We start from the raw sequence: 22,628 nt of genomic DNA on the forward strand, positions 1-22,628 counted from the left end.
GAAGTGGTGGCGTGGTCAGGGAGGGGGGGGGGGGGGCGGGCCCCTCCTTGGGTACGTGCCTGAGCGGAAACTACAGACGGACAAACACAGAAAGGACAGCACATGGCGATGTGTCCCATCCTTTGTGATTGCGTCTTTGCTTGGTTTGCGCTGAACTGCACATAATGCCGTACCAACTAGCCCAGCTGTCTGAACTTTTGAAGAGGTATTTGCTTGTCATGCGTAGTCACAAAATGAATGTAACGCATTTACCGTAAATAAAATCACTACTAGATATTAACGCTCTGCCTCCTGTATCGTTTCGTATGTCGGAACTTGGGCTAAACAATCATGCTTTTCTGAGGGGAAGGCTTAGTGCAAAGTTCACTAGCACTTTCGCTACAGTAGAACAGTGCTAGCACAAGCCATACCTGTACTGACTAGTTTCTGTACATACTATATTTCTTACCTATCTTTTGAAAATCAGAAGCAGAGATATCTATGTGAAGTCTTATTTACAGCATTGAAATTTTCCTTTGAAAATTCTAGGCAGCAGGAGCTTGATGTGGGTGAGTTGGTGTAACATACTTGAAGAAAAACAGCACTACAAAGACGCGGAATAAAAAAAGAGAGGGCGTAGCGCCAGTTCGTCGTACACGTTTTTCCTTTAGTGCGCGTCCTTGTAGCGCTGTTTTTTCTTCAAAAAGTTCTATGCGCTATCTGTGTAACCTATACGGTCACACTTATATGCTCTTCAGGCGAAAAATATCTGTATCTCGCACAATATGCGATTGGCAGTTTGTGAACCATTCGCAATTACTACAGAGGAGCTATGTGTACCGTTTTAAATTACCATGCTACGCATACGTTTTCAGATGTCTGCTTGTGCCTTCGTCACGTCCCAAGCTGATGTCGACGAAAGGCCGGCACATGGTCAAAGACCGTATTGAAGCATCGTTTCAAGCAGCGTGCCCAATATTTTCTACCACGTAAGAAGCGGCAGCGCATACGTCAAGCTGCATGCCAAAGACGGCGGCCCATAAATGCTGCGTGATATTTTTTTCGCATTGGGGGGTTTGTTTAGGGTGTTCGAGTAATGTCGTGGTGTTTTATAGCAAGATAGATATAACGAGACCTTACAGAGTTTGTAAGCATTTACTTTACAAAACTACGGGCCGATACCAAGGGCAGTGAGGACCAACATAACGTTTTAAAGCTGTTGCGTGGGACTAATGCCAGAAACTGGCAGGTGATGCACGCTCCAAATGTTTCAAAGAGCTGCTTTGGCACGAGCGATGCATGCCTGTTACGGTGGCCAAAGGTTTAGAGGACTCGGTGCCCGCACGTAGGTCGCGCAACCTAAATGTACTTGTCTGGAAGAATCTTCGGAAAGTTTGAGTTTTGTGGTGATGAAACTCCGCGCTATTAGAAAAACAAAATCTACACGCCACCACCACCACCACCACCACCATCATCATCATCATAAGCAGCAGCAGCATCATCAGCCTATTTTATGTCAACTGCAGAACGAAGGCTTCTCCCCGCGATCTCCAATAACCGCTGTCTTGCGCCAGCCGATTCCAACTAGCACCCGCAAATTTCGTCGCACCATCTAGTCTTCTGTCGTCCTCTGCAGCGCTTCCCTTCTCTTGATATCCATTCTGTCACGCTAATGGTGCAACGGTTATCTACTCTACGCATTATATGACCTGCCAAGTGCCATTTTTTTCTCTTCATGTCAATTAGAATGTCGTCTATACCCGTTTGCTCTCTAATCCAAACCGCTCTCTTTCTGTCTCTTAAAGGTATGCCTAGCATTCTTCGTTCCATCGCTCTTTGCGTAGTCCTTAACATGTTCGCAGCCTTCTCTGTCAGTCTCTGAGACTCTGCCCCATATGTCATCACCAGTAAAATGCACTGGTTGTATACCTTCCTTTTAATGATAACGGTAAGATTCCAGTCAGGAGCTTACTTTGTCTGCCGTATGCGATGCAACTCATTTTTATTCTTCTGTGAATTTCCTTTTAATGGTCAGGGTTCCCTGTGACCTAAGTAAACGTACGCCTTCACAGACTCTAGAGGCTGACCGACGATCCTGAAATCGTGTTCCCTTACCCGATAATTCATCATTATCTTTTTTCTGCACATTAATCTTCAGCTTCACTCTTACACTCTCTCTGTTAAGGTCCTCAATCATTCGTTCTGAATCGCCTGCAGTGTTGCTGAATACAACAATGTCATCGGCAAACCAAAGGTTGCTGAGGTATTCGGCGTCGATCTTTACTCCTAAGCTTCCAATAGCTTGACCATTTCTTCCAAGCACGTAGTGAATAGCATTGGAGAGATTGTGTCTCATTGTCTGGTTCCTTTCTTTATAGGTATCTTTCTACTTGTGTAGAATTAGGGTGGCTGTGGAATCTCAGTATATATTTTACAAGGTATTTACGTAAGCATTCTGTATTCCTTGAATACGTATGGCTCTGTGACTGCTGGTATCTCTACTGAATCAAATGCTTTTTCGGAATCTATGAAAGCCATATGGAGAGGCTTATTGTACTCTGCGGATTGCTCGATAACCTGATCAATGACATGGATGTTATCCATTGTAGAGAGTCCTTTCCTGAAGCCCTCCTTTTCCCTTGGTTGACTAAAGTCCAGTGTTGCCTTTATTCTATTGCAGATTATTTTTGTAAATATTTTACACAATAGTGGGAGTAAGCTAATGGGCATATAATTCATCAGTTCTTGGACGTCTCCCTGTTTGTGTATTAGTATAATGTTTGCATTCTTCCAGTTTTGTGGGACCCTTGCAGTCGATAGACACGTCGTATGGAGGGCCCGCCAGTTTTTCTAGCATTATGTCTCCTTCATCATTGATCAAATCGACTGTTATTCCATCTTCTCCTGCCGCTTTTCCCCGTTTCATGTCATGCAAGGCCCTTCTTACCTCATCTCTAGTTATGGGACTTTCCGTGTCCTGTTCATTATCCTTCCATATGGAGTTTTCCTAGGTCCTCTGGGTACTGTACAGGTCAGTTAGAATTATTCCGCTGCATTTATTATACCTCCGAGATTGTTGATGATATTACCCTGCTTACCTTTCTGTGTATACATCTTAGATGGTCCTACGCCAAGTTTCCTTCTCACTGATTTCAGGCTGCGACCATTTTATATGGCGTCCTCAGTCTTTCTTAAGTTATTATTTCGAATATCAATTATTTTCGCCTTGTTGATTGGTTTTGACACTTCCGCGAATTCTATCTGAACTTTTGAGTTGACGCAATCGTTCTTTGTCGCTTCTTTATTAGGTCCTTAGTTAGTTGGGAGAGCTTGCCTACTGGTTGACTTGGTGCCTTGCCTCTCACTTCAGTTTCTGCCTCTGAAGCCAACCTCGTGACGGCTTTATTCATTAGCTCTACATTATTATCATCATCTCTCTGTTCTAATGCTGCGAATTTGTTTGGATTTACCAGACTAAATTTCTCTGCTTTTACCCTTGCTGCCTCTAAGTTGACCTGTTTCTCATTGACCAATTTTACTCTTTCTCTCTTCAAATTGAGGTGAATCCTAGCCCTCACCAACCTATGATCACTGCACTTTAGCCTGCCTATCTCTTCTAAGTCCTGCACTATGCTGGGATCGACAGAAAGTATTAAATTAATTGCAATCTTTCTTGCAACATTAGGGCTCTTCCAGGTCCACTTTCTGTTGCTGCGCTTCCTGAAAAAGGTTTCATTATTCTCAGCTTATTCCTTTCTGCGAATTCTACCAGCACCTGTCCTCTAGCGTTTCTAGAATCGGCGCCGTAGTTGCCAATTGCCTGTTCACTCGCCTGCTTTTTCGCCACTTTTGCATTGAAGTCACCGATTACTACTGTATATCGAGTTTGCACTTTTCTCGTCGCTAATTTAACAACTTCATAAAACTGATCTACTTTCTCATCGTCGTGGCTAGATGTTGTAGCGTAGGCTTGTACTACCTTTCATCTATACTTTTATTAGGTTGATTACGACTACGGCTACCCTCTCATTAATGCTGTAGAATTCGTCAATGTTGCCCGCTATCTCCTTCTGGATTAACAATCCTGCTCCGTATTGCTTCTTATGAGGGAGACCTCTATAGCAGAGGACGTGGCTGTTGTTCAGCAAGGTATAAGCTTCACCTGTTATTCTAATCTCACTAAGGCCAATGTTGTCACAAACAATGTCTGGTATCTCCTCGAACAGTACCGCCAAGCTAGCCTCACTCTACAGACTTCGGCAGTTAAAGGTTGACAGGGTCCGTTTCCATCGGCGGCCTGTGCGGACCAAGCGATTCTTAGCACCCTCCGCTTCGTTAGAGGTCTGAGCGCCGCCTTGGAGAGGTGCTCCGCAGCTGCTGGGGACTGAGGGCCATGCGTTATGTGTACATATCATTGGGCAAGGTGTGGCCGAATATTGCACCAGGGAGGCCAATTCCTATTCTGGTGATTGAGTGCCTTTGTTAAAGCTTAGTGGGCCTTCCTAATTTAGCTGTCCCTGGAATAGTATAGCCCCACTCGCTGGCGGCATCTTTGGCCGGTGTCAGGCGCCACTCCAAGCCTGCAGAGTAGTGCACTGGAGGATGTCATACGCAGATACAACATCGTAGATTTAACAAGAAAAAAAAAGGAGGGGGAGGGATTTGAAATTCCCACTACCGCAACCGGGTATAAGACAGCTCAGTAAGATAATCCAGCAGGCGGCTAGGCTTCCTTGTTGCCGAAAAATGCGACCCAAAGGGCCCTGCGTGCCTAAAGGATACGCTGATTTGTCCGCCCTTTGTGGGTTTTGCACAATATACTATCAGTTCTTCCTGGTCCTAGCATTTTGTTTCGCGAATCTCAAGCACACACACGGTCTTGAACGCGCCTATCTTTACACGACATATTTTCACTGAAATTGAAGAGCACTTAATACTTGCGTGTAAAAATAAAAAGGGAGAAGCTTTCAGCGCTTACTGGGAGGCCCCAGGCCGCGCATCATTCGTTCGTCTCGTGTGCGTGTCTCTTGGCGTCCGAAAGCTAGCGCTCCCTGGTATCCAGAATGGTGAGTCCTGTCGCTGTATCCATACCGCTCTGAGTCACGCGCAAAGGGAGCGACCTTGAAAGCTTCCAATGGTGTCTCCACCCTTTCGTCAGCTTTGGACAGCGCTTGTAATAGAGCTAATGAGAAGGAGGAAATCGGGGGTAACTGATCCCGTAATTTTTCTGGGAACGCTGCGGCCATAAACGCTAGAAAGTTGGGAATTCTATGCCTCCTTTAAACTCATAGGGGTGTTTTCTTGTATATCTAACTCGTCGCCTTAAACCCAGCGAAACTAGTGTTTGAGAGAACTAATGCACCCATTTGAATAGATAATCTTTAGAAAGGCGCCTTTTCGCGCAATGTGTGTTTTGCAGAAATGCCCACGACATTGTTTTTTCCAGCGATGTCTTTTGATATATCGCTACATTATACTTTCGGATTCCTGCTGAAATAATGTCGAGGTATTTTCTGACACTTTTACAGAATGTACAAAAAATTTTGCGTTGCACTTCAAGATCTTTTTCCTGCGGACATTGTGGGGACACTCGATTCTCACGCGTCTCCTGATGTTTTCCGTCCATGGCTCTCGCGTATCCTGTAATCCGGTTTCTTCGCGTAACTAAGCGCCGGCAGCGATTGATGTGGTTGTAGCACATTACGAGAGACAGCGCAAGTGTTGCGCTGCTAACGCCACCTAACGGCGTGGTTATTCGGGCGCGACAGGAAGTAGGCCTTTCCTCTTTGGGTCGTGGTCGGTGACCGGCGCTGATGTACCGCGAGTGCGCCGATCCAACCTTCTACGAGACTGCCTGCAGAGATGAAGGAGCCGGACACCGGAATGCGAACACGATCGTTCGAACGCGCCATCGTTCGCATGGTCGTACACACGAACGACCAGGCGTTGGTGTCCAGCAAGGGCGAACATATTCGATCGATATGCAGTCACGGTGAGTCGGACATTTAGATTTGTCGTGCGCTCACCTGCATGTTCTTTGGATAGCAATACGGCTTGCAGACCCCACAACCTACTGATCGCCAGTCGGAAGCATTAGCTCTGCGCCACTCCAACAACACTGCCGCTGTGAATAAAACAGAGGCTAAGCAGTGCGCTGTCGCCTTTAGCTGCTGTAATAGACTGGCGCCGAGCTCTTTCGTTTATTTATAAAGGAGCGTCAAGGTGAAGTAAAATGATTTACAAATACACCTACGACTTACACTTCCGTGGGAAAGCGAAAGCATTATTAGCCCCAAGAACGAACAACAGGGGTGCTGCGAGCGTCTCTCGCGTGACGTCAGGGCACGGACTGGCGCGTGTCGTGCGCTGCAGTTCGGGTGGTGCCTGGGCGCCTTCTGCGCTGTTTGCGTTTGTCCCTTCTCACAGCTTGTATACTTATGGCGCTCGTCTCAAATATACCTTTACTACGTCTTCGTCGCGAAAATTTATTCAAAGAGCCTATTACTTAGACGACGACAGAGTTCTCGAAGCCAACGGTACAGTGCCAGCCGAAGGAGCGCAGGCTAGCCAATCTCGGGTGTTTCATTTGCTGATCGACAACAGCAAAAACATAGCATTTAAACATCCAGTTATGATACCATACCTGTTACGGTGCAACACGCATGTCACACACCCTGGCTGTAGATGACTTCTACAACAGTTACCTTGATGTTAATCCGCTAAAACAGGTTTGCTTACAACGAGTAGTTCATAATATAATATGGAAGTTTTGAATTTTTTTTTCACAGAAACGCTCGGCAGTAATACTGCCGAACTACACTGCAGTTTAGATTATACCAGCACCACTTGCTTCTTTCTCTGTTTCTAAAAATTAGGCGATTTTCCATGTATTTATTTTATGTGGCAATATTTTGAAGTAAAGTTAATTGAGGCGCACAGCTATTTGCAGAATACGAAAAGAAATTTACCAATATATATTCCCTGTTTCGTGGTGCTCGTTGAACACATTTGAGCAATTTAGTGGTGTTTGTTGCTTGAGGAATATACACGGCGAATCTCTTCGGCGAACTTACACAAGCTGTTCGGCCAATTTTTTTTTTTTTGGAAATATGCTATTTCGACCGTGCGGCTGCAGCTAGAAAGAAGCTGAAGTGTCACTGGTTAGTAGTACGGGAGATATTGAAGATATCAGAATTTCCCGGTGCAGGGTCAAAAATCTAGTGAAATGTGTAAGGTTTGTGGTGTATTCCTTATGAAGTTTTGCGAGGTTCTCTTTTACGTACTTATGTAATGAATATTTATACGTTTCTATAAGAAAACAAGGCTGCATCAACACATGGTGAGGTAGAAGGTGCTTGAATTTTGCTTTTATAGGCAGCCTATAAGCTGCGTTCTAGTACCTCAAGTATGCTCTAGGCATTACAAATGGCGCTCTAAAAACTGCCTCATGGTTTCAATTCGAATTTGTACACTCTTAGCGAAGTCCTGGCTAGAATCCACGCATGCAGGCAGGAGATCAGATCAAATTACGGCCGCTGATATACCCTTCGCTAGGCGGCTCTACAGGCGGCCCCCCGCAGACAGCGGCCCATTTTCAAGGGGCCTTCAGAATAGGCGTGACCAAAGATATGCAGGATTTTAAGTGCAATTTTTCCTGGCTATTTGCGGCCTACCATGAGGCGTGACTGCTCTGATGGCGGCCTGTGCGTATGCGTCCCGCACGCGAATGCGGAAAAAGAAAGTGAATTAACACTTAATCAGCAATTATCTTCGCAAGTTTCGCAGTCACATAGCCTAATTAGAACACAATCAACAAGGAAATCACATAGTTATGAAGAGTTCACAATACTCATACAGATCACGTGGATTCGAACCCGCGTACACTCGCATTTATACAATTCAAAGCACACATCGTAACCATTACACCACAGTGCCACTTATTTCTTTCTTCTTTATTGCATGCAAATATCGGTAGTGTCAAACCAATGCAGTTACATTACATATGAGCATACATGAGAAACAAATGCACACACAGTATGCAGTTCAATGACAGTTCAAAATTCTGGCAAACAAACACAAGCATCCAGACTCGAAATCCATTCAGGTACGGGATCATATGTAGCGACCACACTACGGACTTGAGCAGTCTCTTCTCGGAAGAAAGACCTTGTCGAGCGAGGTGGCTCGGCAGGTCTGTCGATCATTCGACTTCTCCATAATGAATAAAGTCCTAATAACATAAGCGAATCGTATGGTGTATTACTGGCTGTCTTTTTGAAAGGAAGGAACCGGATACCATAATATGTGAGAGGAAAGTCTTTTTTGATGGTCCTTTGTAAAATGTCCCAGAAATGAAATGCGTCACGACAAAGTATAAAGCAATGTTCTATTGTCTCGGGGTGAATGCAAAGTCTACAATTTGTAATCCAGGGTACATACAGTCCTTTTTCCTGAAGCTACGTTTTAACTGGCAGTGTGGAGGTGTGCAGCTTAAAGAAAAAGGTTTTCGCTGCTGGCGCAATGCACATTCTACGGACACGGCAAAGAACATTTTGACCAAATAGAGACAGATACGGCTTTCCCTACAGAGGTTCAGGGAAAAGGTTATCTATAAGTGCTACAATTAGCGACGTGCAATTAACGGCAAACAAATATTCAAGGGTGAATCTGGCTTTTAAGAATGAAATAGTGTCGACAAGTTCCTTTAGGAAGCCCCGTAACGGTAGCTCTTGAGCAAAGTTTGTCGTGACAAGAAGAAAAGGGAGGTGCGACGCAAGACGTGCTCGATTAACTGCGAGAAGGAATGGATGGCGGACATTTTTAAGGTAAAATAAGCGCATGACCAATTGTCGCACAAATACACAAGACCCAGGCCTCCCTTTTCAAGCGGGAGAAAAAGGTTGTCCCTTCTCATGGCTTCCGATGATGAATGCTATATATAACGTGCAAATATTTTGTGAAATGCCTGGACATGGCCACGTGAGCAGTGCAAGACCTGAAGAACATAAAGAAGCTTAGAAGCGAGAAATGCCTTAGCTCTCGCAAAAATGGAGAGATCACGTCCCTGCCAAGTTGTCACCTTTCGACGGATAGTGGTTATCGTGGACGTCCAATGAGGTCCACTATTATAGAAGTTATAGAGAGGTACTCCAAGATATCGCAACGGAGACTGATTCCAATGAATATTCGCGAATACAAAGGGAGTGAGCTCCCACATGCCTAGCCAAAAGCCTCTACTTTTGTAAAAATTTACAGTAGCTCCTGCAGTCTCACAGAAACGGAGGGTAGCGTTTATTGATTGGCAATGCTTGGCTCATCGATGCAAAAGAAGGCAATGTCATCTGCATAAGCTAGTACTTTAATTTCCTCATCGACATACCTGTATCCTTTAATGCTCGAGTCGCAAAGCACGCTTAAGCAAAGCGGTTCTAAGTATATGGTGAATAGTAAAAGCGAGAGCGGACAACCCAGACGAACGGATGACTGTACCTGTATTATATCTGAGAGGGTACGGTTCACAATTACCTTGTAGTGCAATGTTTATAGCAAAGTGCTATACCATTGTATAATACGTCCCCTAACATCCACAGCGCCACCACGCCCACTGGGGTCTTGTAGGGGTTATATATTTACGAAATGTATTTGAGGAATCGGTGGTGGTGGCTGGCGTTTCTCTGCAGTGCGCTGTGCTGTTGAGTATTGGAATATGTTTGCGTTTGCATCGTTTGCATTCCTTGCTACGACTGACGAAGGAAGACAACGTAGACGACAACGTGAGAAGTATTCTTCACGGCTTGTCGTCACCGCAGGAAAATAACAAATGTGCTGTTCAGCTCATCATCGAGTGCTTCTCCAGTCCATGCATTATATGTTCTCCGAAAATACGCGGATACAAAGTATCGCGCCAACCATCCACGTATGTGAATTTCATTCGCGCGTGTACGGGTGAGCATTTCTGTAAATTTTTTCCGCCACTTCCATTCGTATATGGTCAACTGCGACGCCAGTACCAGGCACTTCGACATGCCTCACACTGCTGTGCAGGCGTTCTTTTGAAGCGCATTAGTTTAGAGTTTGGTTCACTCCGCTGCATGCGGTTGTCCTGCATTAGCAGCGTATCGTTAGCGTTTTGGAGCACACGCATTCCAGCATTTGGAGACGGCGCCTGCCGATAGCCGCGTCACATGCATCGGCACGCATGTTTAAATTACTAATGTCTCCGCTTGTTACGCGTGCACTGCTCGTATCCTGTGGCAGTGCTCGTTCTAAAAGCTTCGAAGGCCATCTACGCTAATGCGTGTGTTCAATATATACGCAATGGATGGACTTGCCGGCTAGTTGGTTGAGCATTTTAGAGAAGAAACAGCGCAACACAAGGACGACGAAAAAACATTGACCACACCACGTAGCGCTGGTGTGGTGGATGCTTTTTCGTCGTGCTTGTCTTTGCGCTGTTTCTTCTTCCACGATACATGCACACCACAGGTGCACGAAAGTTTCGGAGCATGAGGGGTTAACTTTGTTTTCCCCGTTTCCTCTCAGTGTCAGTGGAACAATGCGTTGCTCCGAATTGTGCACGCATACCCCCGTATTCAGAAATGTATTTTAACTTGAAGCCCATGCTTGATCTAAATGACGCAGGTCGTGAACGTACCAAAACAAACTCAATGAGCGTCTTGGGGGGCGTTCGCACCAGGCGTCATCTATATCAAGTCAAGCATGAGCTTCAAATTCAGATGCATTTCTGCCTGAATACGGAGGTTAGTCATCTGCTTCTCACAGAAAATGTCGAAGAAACGCCCACCAAAACCAGGCACATTTGTAAACTTAACTAGGCAATAGGAAACTCCATAGAAAAAAAAAGAGTGGTATTAAAGGCTTTCAGTGTTTTTCTTTACTCCAAAATGGTTGCGCTGTCGTGGCATCAATGTACAGAGATAGTGCAGCGTTAGTTAAAAAGCATGGATTTCCGAATTCCTTGCCAAAATAAGCTTGTGAAATAAATTAGGTTCTAGACTCCAGGGTTGGCAGCGCTCCTTGAAAACCCTTTATTTCTAAAATGCCATTTTGAAGGCATTAAAAACCATTCAATATTTAGAAGTACTAGAAAGTCCTTAAAGTTGTACACTCGGCTAGACTTAGCAGACATTGGAAAGCGTTTTTTTCCTTCTGTGGCTCTCTCGCATGTCACAGATAATTGTCTGTGGAGGTAATAGAAGGAAAGCGGTATATTTAAAGTTGAAATTACAAAGGAGCCACGGATACCAGTTTTAGGCACATGGAACTGGTAACAACTGTACTTGAAGCAGAAGCAGGAAGTTCAACAGTTCGGGCATTCGAAGAGAAGCCGCAAGGAGTAAATCGAGAGCTACAGACGCAATAAAAAGGAACTAGAAATGACTATTGGTTATTTGATGGTGAAAGGCTGAGGCAAAAATGACATCACATACACTGTCAAATCAAACAGTGTTCAAAAACTGCAAATGTTGCAGGTCCAAGCAGTTAATTATGCTATTGCAGAGAAACTTCGAGCGCTTTCTTGAAATGCCTCCCTGTGTGTGCATTAAGACACTGTGTGCGTTTAGTGAAGGGTGGTGAAAGACAAATTAAGTCTTTCAAATGTTTGAAATCAATGAAATGTGATTTGTTTTGTTTTCTTTTGTTTGCATTAACGATGTGGTTGTTGAACAAGTTATTGCCTCATCAAGCTACTAAACACATCGCATGGGGTCCATGAGGTCCTTGAAGTTGATGTCGGGACCTCGAAAGTCCTTGAAAACCCTTCAATTTATTGCTTCAATATTGCTACGAACCCTGTAGAACAACTGTCATAGAGTAAACACCTTGGCTCAACAGGGACTTGTACGCAGAGCACAGGAAGACTAGAAATGCAGTAATAGGCATGGAGGGCGCTGAAAAAAAAATGTGCCACATTTGCTCGTTTGCCTTATGTTTTTGCGCTGACTGTCGCATTTTTAATAGAAGTGCACTTTCTGTTCTACTCCAATAAACGCAACATTACCAACTCAAGTGTGGAGCAGTCCTTCAGCCAGTGCAGAACTCTTTCTGTACATCCCAGTCAGCTCTGTCATTTTTTCAGCATTGTAGTACAAAATTTGTTAAACTGGTTTAGCAGAATATGAGCAGTATACTGTTAACTTAGCTGTTTATTTGTATGCACAAGTTCAGGACCTCAGTTTGGTTGCATGACAAATTGTCATACCTCAATAGATACAAGAAACAATTTTGTTACAGTTTAATAAAATCGAAACAGTAATAATCACAACAATATAATGACATACATTTCTTTTGGTACGTATACAGCCCATGTCTTGGCACTGTATAAATTCAGCTATACATCGCAAGTAATGTTTCCTGACCACTATTATTCACATGTGTAAAACCATCACAGCAATTCTTCAACAAATATCACAGTGATTAGTGACATACACTTTGTAACTGCTTTATATGAGCATAATGTATACAAATGGTCCCTGTGTACCTACACATGACTAGTGCCACCCGAGTACTATTACTCACAGGTGTAAAACCAACAAAACCGTTCTTTAAAAAATATCACGGCGCTTAGTGACGTACATGCTGTAACTCCCTTGTAAAAGCTTAATGCAAACACGTGAGCACACAGAAAGCTAGCAATGGGCCTACATGGAAATACCACCGCCTCAGTACTAATTCACAAGTGTGAAACCAACCAAGCAGTTCTTTAAAGAATATGGCAATGCTTAGTGACATACATTTTGTAACTAGCTTATACAAGCTTTATACAAACATGACAACATACACAAAGATAGCGGTGCACCTGCTTAGAAGTGCGGCCATTTGAACACTATTATTTGCAAGTGTAAGCTCAACAGAACAGTTCGTTATAGTGACGCACATTTTGTAACTGCCTTATACAAGCTTAGTGCAAGCACAAGAATGCGGAAAAAAATTAATTATAAACTTGCTATATGCATACACAAACAGATCAACACAAATGGTAAACACCGCTTTGAAGACACATGTGACTGGGCAAAGCACAGTGCTGTGCCAGTTGAAACTGCCATCTACAAAAGTATTGAACAATGCTTAAACCACACGCAATAAAATGCTGAGAGACTGCGTCTAGCGTACCTATTTTAATTCAAATTTCTTCAAAATAGGGCTCTCTTGCAAATAAGGCATCTGATCCAACTGACCTCATTTTACACCTGCTACATGCATACAATGCACTCAGATATAACTGGTAATAATAATTATAAAAGAGATTTAAAAACTTGATAGTATGATGAAGATGCATAACTAGAAAAGTTCTGTACCCCTCGTACTTGTTAAAAAGGTGTAAATACGACACGTGTTCTTTTTTTTTCTCACTTTTTGCATTAATTAACATCCGGGAACCTCGAACCCACATAATAAAGGTACTGATGTATTAATAGTGTTATGAATAATTTTTTGTGAAAGCTTTTTTACAGAGAAGTTGCAGTCTCGTTTCTGGAGGTTGAGCTGTATCATGCAAAATAACATGGAAATGGTCACATGGGAGCATGACACTAAATCATAATGTTCGTTTCAGTTGACTCTCTTGCCCTACAAGTCGCTGCTCACTGTGGCCAGTGATGCAACAGCAGTGTCCGTGTGATTTTCATCACACTTCTGTCCTATGCCATCCTTACCAGAGTTGGCGGCACATAGATACCCAAATTTCGATACTGTTGCTTTCTCAGGTGGTTGCTTTTGATTTGCTCAATATCAATTGGCACTTCAGCTGCATCAAACTTCTTTTTTTCCTCTTCAACAACAATCTTATGGCACCTGTGTTGTCCTTCTAGTTGCCTATAAAGACCAGTTAATCTAGCAACAACACTGACAGTCTCTACTATCTTCTAATGGAGGAGAGGTGTGTCCCACCATGTGTTCCACATTGTTGTCGCTATGTGGGCTGGCTGGGGAGGCAACAACTGTAGTATGTTAGCATATTTTAAACTGACGCTTGTACTGTGTTATAACACCAGACTTAGTCTTGCACTTGCTGCACAAGAACACTGGCTCACAGATGTGGTGAAAAGCTTTTCTATATTGTCAAATGAGTTATAGCACTACAAAAAAAGTCACGGTGATAGCACACATGTCGCCCTACCAGGCCTGGTGCAGTTCCTTCTGGCACTGCTGCTGATGCTGACGCGCCACTGCTTGCCTCGTACACTGTTGCAGCTGCAGTAGACATGGCAGTCTCTGTATCTATTGCTGCCGTGTCATCTGTCATGGTAACTTCAGGTGGTATCGGGCTCACTTCTGCAACAGAGATGTCGTTTGCCCCTTGAGGGCTCTCGTCATCAGGGCCAATAATTTCGCCGGCATTGCAGGACCAATAAGAACAACCTGAATTAATAAACATAGCTCTAAAAAGTATGGACATCAAAACTTAACCACAACCTTTACATGTCAGTGACCAGGCTTAATGAATAATACTTGCAGGAGGAGTTACACAATTGTGTGGGCACATTACAGTAAAGACTCATTAGAAGAGATACTCAAGAGGCACGGGAAACATGTCTCTCGAAACCAAAAATTTTAAAACACTGAGGAGCCAGACTAGATCAGTTTATTATGCATCATCACTAAAGTATGTTTAGATATATGGAAAGGAATAATAGCCTCAGGGTGGCTTGAAGGGCCGCTAAACCACCTCTCGACATTTTTTGAACATTTCAAGCAAACACGCGTATCGAAATCAAAATGTCGTCACAATGGACTATGCCAAACGCCGCAGTGCGTAGCACTGCATAAGTGCCACAAAATGAAGAAAACGACCCCGTGTGCCTCTCCGGACAAATCCTGCACCCCTCAGTTCGTCCTGACATCACCAGGCTGTCTCTGATGACGTCGCCAGTTTCTGGTGCTGTCGATTGGTTGAACGAGAGTGTACGACAACCGGCAAGGTCTGCAAGCAATTACACGCACTCCCTCTTCCTCGTCGCGTTGCTCGCGATGCCATTGTGGGCAGCCAAGGGGGGCAAAGAACAGAAACGCCGACAGAAGGGTCTCCCTATGAGGCTATTCAACACAGCGAGTCACCATACGGCTCCATTGTATTGGCGAGGTCATAACGGCACCCTTCGCAGGACGATGGGCCGGCACGGCAGCAACAGAGCTCATTGGTGATAGCCTCTCACGTAATATTTGGAGGTGTACTCGGCGAGGAAAAGACGATACCATCCAGATGGCGCGTACCATATGAAAGAGTGAAATGAGCGGGGACTACTTTTCTCTACTATTACTGCACCGTTTCGAAAAATTATCGTGGCTACGTGTTCGTTGCCTTATCGTGTACGACTGCAACACCGCAACTAAATTTCAACCTCGGTGGTTTAGGGGCCCTTTAAAGAAGACATTCACAGCTTTTTAGTGACTAGATTGTGTTAGCTTCCTTCTCAACTTCTGGAAGTTAAACGCTTCACTTTGCAAGCCTCCTTGTTGTACGCGGTACCGTTGAGGTGCTCTTAGACGCTCTTCAGCTTCAACTGCCGACACTTTCTGCCCGGCACTGTCCTCGTTGCCCTCCTATTCTAGTTCATGCTGAAGGAGACATGCGCAATTGACTTGTGTGAGGATTGCGTGATCTTTACGCCCTGCGGAGCACACAAGGTGCACGAAGTGAATGTGTCTGGGTTGTGTCCTTTCGAAATAGTGAAGAATACTTCAAAAGTCACTCTTAGTAACAAAGGTGTCTCTTGTATACAGTGTTGTTAACGTGGCAAAGATAGAAAAACCAACCAAACCTTTTTCAAATGTCTCTTACAACCAAGTGTCTCTTGTAACGAGATTCTGCTGCACTGAATATTTTTAATCTATGGATCATCTGCACGTACATATAGTCACAAAGACATGTTGCGTAGAATGGCGAATCAGGGAACAGCTCGTACTCTTACTTTCTTTACCTAACATAAGCGGCTGATTACAATATGATAAAAAAGCAGGCAAAGAGACTAGCTTGGAACATAATCCTTCAGCTCTAAACAGTTTTTTGGGAACATCACTCCCTCATATGACCATAACGAAACAACTTGATTGCAGTAATGGCTGCATGTGATTTGGGTTGATTGAAACAAACAATACATAAGGTTGTCCTGTACGTAATTTTATCAGTGCTTTTTATGTGTCCTGCTGGTAATCCTGGCTGCACGATGCTTCTCATGCTTTTTGGCATGATTGCTTTCTTTTCCACTCCACTAATTTTTCTGACTTTCTCCCCTTTCTCTTCCGCTTGTGTAAAATAGCACACCTGAGGTATCAAATCTGTTGAACTAACGTGCGTATCCAATCTGTTAACATGTGTGCTTCTCTGGGGTCAGTGTTGTATTTTTGTGTTGTACAAGTCAATTTAGGACGAAAGATGGAACGTCCCTGCCTTTAGTTTGTTGGTATGTGTGTGTATATTATATATGTGTGTGTGTGTGCTTATGTGCCATTTCTTGAAATATATGTACATTCAAGAGTGCCTGCATGCTCTTTTACCCTGCTCCATGAGGAGAGCCTTTCTATGTCCTATAGTAAAATATTGAAAGGCTTTCGCTGTACCCACTACATCACTTATGTGGATATGTCACAACACAGAGTAGCAGTGTTCCATAATACTAGCCCATCCTAACTTAACTGTAAATTAACACATACCTACATGCTGTGAAACAGCTGTTGCAAAGCCGCTGGTGCTGGCAATTTCCGCAGCACTGCAGTGGTACAGCTGAGTGCCACCTGCATCGTGAGAAATGCATATGCATTTTAGCATCTCAGTAGTTGCTGACGCTTTCATAAGCTGTACGCTGCACAATAACGTAATCTAGACAACTTTGTAGGAACAAATGCGCATAATTAGAAGACCATTTAACCCCTAACATGATTAATTGCCCCCAATCTCTCACTCTCTAAGGGCTAATACTACTGAAACATCAGTGGAGAGCTCAAAATAACGCAGCCTATAAAGGACAAGCTTCCTTTGAGGAAAACAGCTATAAGAGCAGTTAGTTTTCTTGGGGCCCTATAACGTAAGACTATTCCAATATGTCTCTATTCCAATCTCCTGACGTCAAATTTGCGTAACCACCGACCCAAGCACCGGGAGGCCACCCGCAGGGTTGTCTGAACACACCAATAAAGCGCTCCCCTCGTTCATAGGAGGTCACTTTTGTTTGCTTGAAAAACGAATAACATTGCCTACACTGAGTGGCTTGTCGTATCTAATTGGCTGACAAGAGGCAAAGAGGACGCTCAAGTGGAGAAGGATTCGATGGGGCAGAGCCAGTGCACTGAAAATCGATAACCGGATGAAGAGGGTGGTGCCGGCGTCTGCGGTTGGTCGGCTTTCCCTTACTTAGCTTACGGTGGCTGGTCGAAAATCGCGGCTGCATGCAACGGACGCTTAAGAATGACACTAAAAGGGACACTCAGCAAAAAAGAGTTGGCAGAATGAGGTGGTAAACGTGCCGAAAGTGCTCGAAAACGTTACACCGCCACGCAAGAAGATTTATTATGCGCAAATACACCCATGCTTTCCGGCAGGTGAGAGTAGCCAGCGCCTGAGCGATCGGCGGCAGCCATCTTTTATTCCTTTCGGAACGGGGCAGCCTGCGGCTATTCAGAAGAAAATTCAGTTTTGTTCGGCATATTAACGCATCTTTAATGCGTACACGTCACTTCGACGCGGTGAGCTTTCGCGGTTTTGTGACTTCGCGTGACAGGCAGGTGAAGTGGGTGCAGCCCGAAAACTTTTGACCAATCGCCGGAGGCTAATGGCGAAAAGGCGTCGAATCAGAAATAACTGTTTTCATTTTGTTCTGTCAAATCAGGCATAATCAGTGTGTACACATCATATCAGATGGGGAGGTATCGCGGTTTTCGTGACGTCGCGTGACAGACAGGTGAAGTGGGAGTGGTCAAAAGAAGTTTTTGACCAATGGGGGGGGGGGGGGGGGGCTGATAGCAGAATTGGAATAGAAAAGTTTGGAACAGTGTTACGTTATAGCGCCCTTGATCATTTTATGTGCGAGCTTTGCTTTAAATTTTATGACGCACTATAAAAGATGAAGTCCAGCATTTCTAGCAGCAGAAGTCGTCATCAGCCTCATGGTACAACTGATTTTTGCACTGTTTGTGTCAGTGAGCCAACACATACAACAAAAAACCGAATTCACACATACATATACAGTGTCAAGTGCACTTCTCCTTCTGAAAACACAGCCACCAGTTCGAATGCTCCTGAAAGGAAGGGTTATATTGAGTGCGGCACTGCATGGAACTACCACTTATCACTGTATGTGCATGATATGCTGATTGGAGATGTAGTGACATGCCATTTTTAGTCTCTTTTAGAAGCATTACTACAGGAAGAATTAAAATCCATTCATATGTTACGAATTTCGCACATCCACAGTTTGGTTATATAACTTGTGAGAAAAAGACACGTTTACCGGGAATAGCAACCTTTTTCCTGCTGCAAAACCTTCCTTCGAATTAATAAAATAACTTTGCAGCGTCATAATATATCGTGTTTCTCGCAACTGCTTGCTGGCACTGGCAAATTAGTGTTGATATCTGACTCATTGGGTCACAATACTGCCTAATGCTTCACGAACACGAGCAAATGTCCCTCGCAGAGAATGGCAACCATATGTACCTCTGTGAGACATGATCGCGCCTTTTTGTTCAAAATTCACATTAGAACGACATCACCACCTCATTAAAAATAAAAATAATAAAACCCTCAGTACAAGCCAGCAGCCGACTGGGTAATGTGAAATTGCAACTGATGTCCACTTACTGGTGGCCTGTGTTTGAGCCACTTCTGGCAGTTGACTGGGTGCTGAGAAATACACGTCCTGGGCTGTCCCTATACAAAAGATACAGCCTTATGTCAACTGTTGAAAATTTATATACGCCGGCATTTCATAATTAGGTCGCAAAACAAGCGAGTAAACAAGTAAACAAATGTGATGTAAACAGAGTACACATCATAAGACAGGCCGTCAACTGGTAATGCATTGCGCAAAAAACCTAATGCATAGGAAATACTACATGTATACGCACGAAGCTGACACACAATTGATTTCGCTGTAGGTTTTTCCGTGCAATATAATATAGTCAAATTATTATGTGTCTCGTGGTTAGAGCGTAATTAGTTTAAATTACGTACTAAATTATGTACCCTCCAAAATTTTCTTCAAGACGCACCTGTGCGTGCTTCGAATGAGTAGCGTTGTAAAAGTTACGTACATAGTGGCATTTAATATAGTTGTTGAACACGGATTTCCTTTTGCCCTGTGTCGTGTACAGTGAGCTACCTATACCTGCCCCCCCCCCCCCTTTTTCTCTTTAGCGATACTGCGTGGCACTGCACCTATACGCGCGTCAGTAAACCTCCCGACATAAGAATAGAAAAAAAACAGAAGTGCCACTCACCAATTCGTGCATGTTGTACTGCGCTGTGTGCACAGTATGAGCGCCAACCGGGCTGGAATGGTGCAGCAGGTTCACTGTTCGCGGAACGGCAGAATCCGTCGCACTCACATTGCGGGGCATTGCATTGGCCTCGCAACGCACCTTTCATGTCCACTGGTGAAAACATATCGCCCTACTGCGCGCGCGAAGGGTGCCGCGAACACAGTTAGAAAGCTTCGCAACCAGTTTGCACAAATAGTCCGCAGAACGGGAGCTTCGACAAGGCGCGTCCGCACGGCTCCTCCGATGTCAATCCAAAACTTCTCCTCTTTTGTACATATTTTTCTCTTTTCATTCGCGCATGCGTGGTGAGTTCGTTTATATATGGCGCTTCGGCAGTTTCGGTTTCGGCGCATTCGGTCGCGTATCGCGCACAAACATCGGTGTGCGGGGCCGTATACGGACATGGGCCGCGTATCAGCGAGTACATATAGGCAGTACTAGTTGGTTTGGAAGCAGCTTGAAGAGTGTCACGTATATCTGCCTTTGTCGGGCTGGCCATAGCCGTTATATACAGCAGTACGTCGAAGGGTGCCGTTTATAGCCGGGCTGTTATCCAGTCTTTAAAACTGATGGTAGCGCTAAAAAGGACGGACACACGATGAAAAGACGACACGACGACGAGGAAACGCTACTGACAACTGGTTTATTTTTCGAAAAAGTTCTATATTTAAAAGAATCACAACACATGCGCACACCCGAACTGCACCAGCCTTCTTTATCGCAATATCGAATATCTTAGCCCGGTCCTGTTATCCAGGACCGGGCTAAGAGTGCGTATGTAAATACTCTATATGACGCACAGTCGTGTTAGCAATTCGTTTTATGGAGGCCTGTTTCAGAAAGCAGTGAAAGTAGCCGCAAAGCGATTTTTCATTCAAAATGCGTGCCTAGCTCTATCTTTTAGGTATAATTAAGTGCCCATATTTCAATAGAACAAGTCACCAGAGTAATAAGAATCATAATGACAGCTTCGCTGGGCAGTGTCTTTCTAACACGGACAACATGTTGACGCCCAATACCAAGATTTTTCTTCTATGTAAAATGCAATCTCTCTCATAGCTAAGTACTCAGAGAACGTCAAGTGTTTAATGGAGTATCATACGGAACTTCGCGTGCTTAAATCTGAAAGACAGGAATAAGACACGAGAACAAAATACTTGCGTCTATCCATGACCAGACAGGCGCCCGCCATCTCGGCAATAATATACTCTGTTATTATCGGTACTAGATTCTTCGGACTCTACCCGCGAATTATTATTCCGCATTATTGTGCCTAAGTGTCCCAGATTTTACTGCACATAATACTGCACCGGCGCTGATGCTACACCAAAAAGAAAAGGCTGCTGAAAACAACGATAGGCTGAAACTTGGCCGCTCATCCATAAAATACCATCCACCTTATAAGATTGAAACGATACCAGTGTAAGGATGAACAGGAAATTAAAGAAAAAGCACGGTCTCTGCAATTAAGATATGGGGACACTAAATACGGGAATAGCAAGAGGAAATACATAGCATACTGTGGTTATACGATGTGCTCTAACAACGACTAGGCGCAGACCGCAAGGAAACAAAGCTGTATTGCTTGTTACTTGCGTGAAACGTTAATGTGCCCGAGCACCGTTAAATTCTGTTAGGTTTGTTCTTCGCAAAAGTACCCTCGTAGCACCCTGAAAAGACGTAAATGTGCACTGAAGGAGATCTGCTGACCAGTAGAAACCTCTTGAAAATTTTCAGTAAAAATAATGGTCCGAAAGGGTGTTCCGACACACAATCGAACCTCTAGAGCACTATTTTGCTTTATGTGTAAGATTCTGTACCGCTTGGGTATCGCAATATTTACTACATCGTGTCAGTAATCGTATAGACATCCTATTAATTACCAACAAGATTCGGCTCAGTTTTTTGCTGTCGGGAACAACTAGCAAGCCAACCTTCGTTTGGATGCCTGTGAGTGCCTTGGCTTCACCCGACGCAAGATTCAAAGGTCACCGAAAAGCTGACGGTAGAGGCGACTCAATATTTCTCTCGGTTGTTTCACGGTAACGGGTGCCTTTAGCTCTAATACAAAGTTCTTCCCGATGAAGCTGTGGCCATCATGCAACAAACGTATAGAGTGCCCGTGTCTCTGCAACGGCCACTGCATACCAAGTTGGACAAGATGGAACGTGAGGGCATTATCAAGAAAGTGTTTAAATACCAATTAGGTATTGCGAAAATAATCCTCAAATAGAATGCAGGAGGAAAAGAAGATATTTGGCTAGGTTTGCGCCTTGAAATGACCTTAGAAAAATGCTGGTCTCCTGGCGAATTGCTTCATGAAAGACACTTGCGCACCCCTCTCGACGACTTCAGTTCCATCCAGTCACTTATTTATTTATTTATGCAATACTGTCAATCCCGTCAGGGATCGTAACAGAAAGGGCATTCAAAAAAGTACACTGACATACAAACATGACAATGATAACGGTTTAGAAATACACATTATTACACAGAATAAACTTATACATCAGCAGGACAAAAAAATATGTAATCAGGTTCACGCTGCAAGATTTGGATTGGACAGATACTTGTGTTAGAATGCAAAACAAAGGCAGTAACAAAGTGATACTGACAGTAAACAAAATAATTACCGAGATGCAAGTAGATCGTTTTCAACAAGCGTCATAAAAGTAGTTAGTGATGAACTATTAACAGAGCCCACGTTCAAAGCGTTCCAATCGCGTAGTCTGTGGAAAGAATGAATACCTGAAAGTGTCAGTACGGAATGAATACTCGTTTAGTGTATGCGGGGGATTATGACGTGTTTTCCTCGTTTGAGTGAAGAAGCCCTACTAAGAACAGCTGAAACCACCGGCCGCTGCCATGTCTACACCGCTAAGATGTCTTGTCATTGGAATGACAATTGCGGTAGCAAAAACGGAGGGTCAGTGGACCGCGGTTCCACCATCCTTCATCCTTCACACAGAAAACAAAAAGACGTGTGGTGAAATAAGCGTCACGTTCGGGCTATGAAGGAAAGGCTAAGTTCAGATCCGTCCCTCAGCGACACCAACGACGAGCAACACGCAAGATCACTTCGCTGGTCAATGTCACCAGGAGCCGCGAGCACTAAAGCGGCCATCCCAGAAAACCCGCCAATCTCAACACCA

This window comes from Dermacentor andersoni, chromosome 8, assembly GCF_023375885.2.
Source record: "Dermacentor andersoni chromosome 8, qqDerAnde1_hic_scaffold, whole genome shotgun sequence".
In the NCBI taxonomy this organism is placed as follows: Eukaryota; Metazoa; Arthropoda; class Arachnida; order Ixodida; family Ixodidae; genus Dermacentor; species Dermacentor andersoni.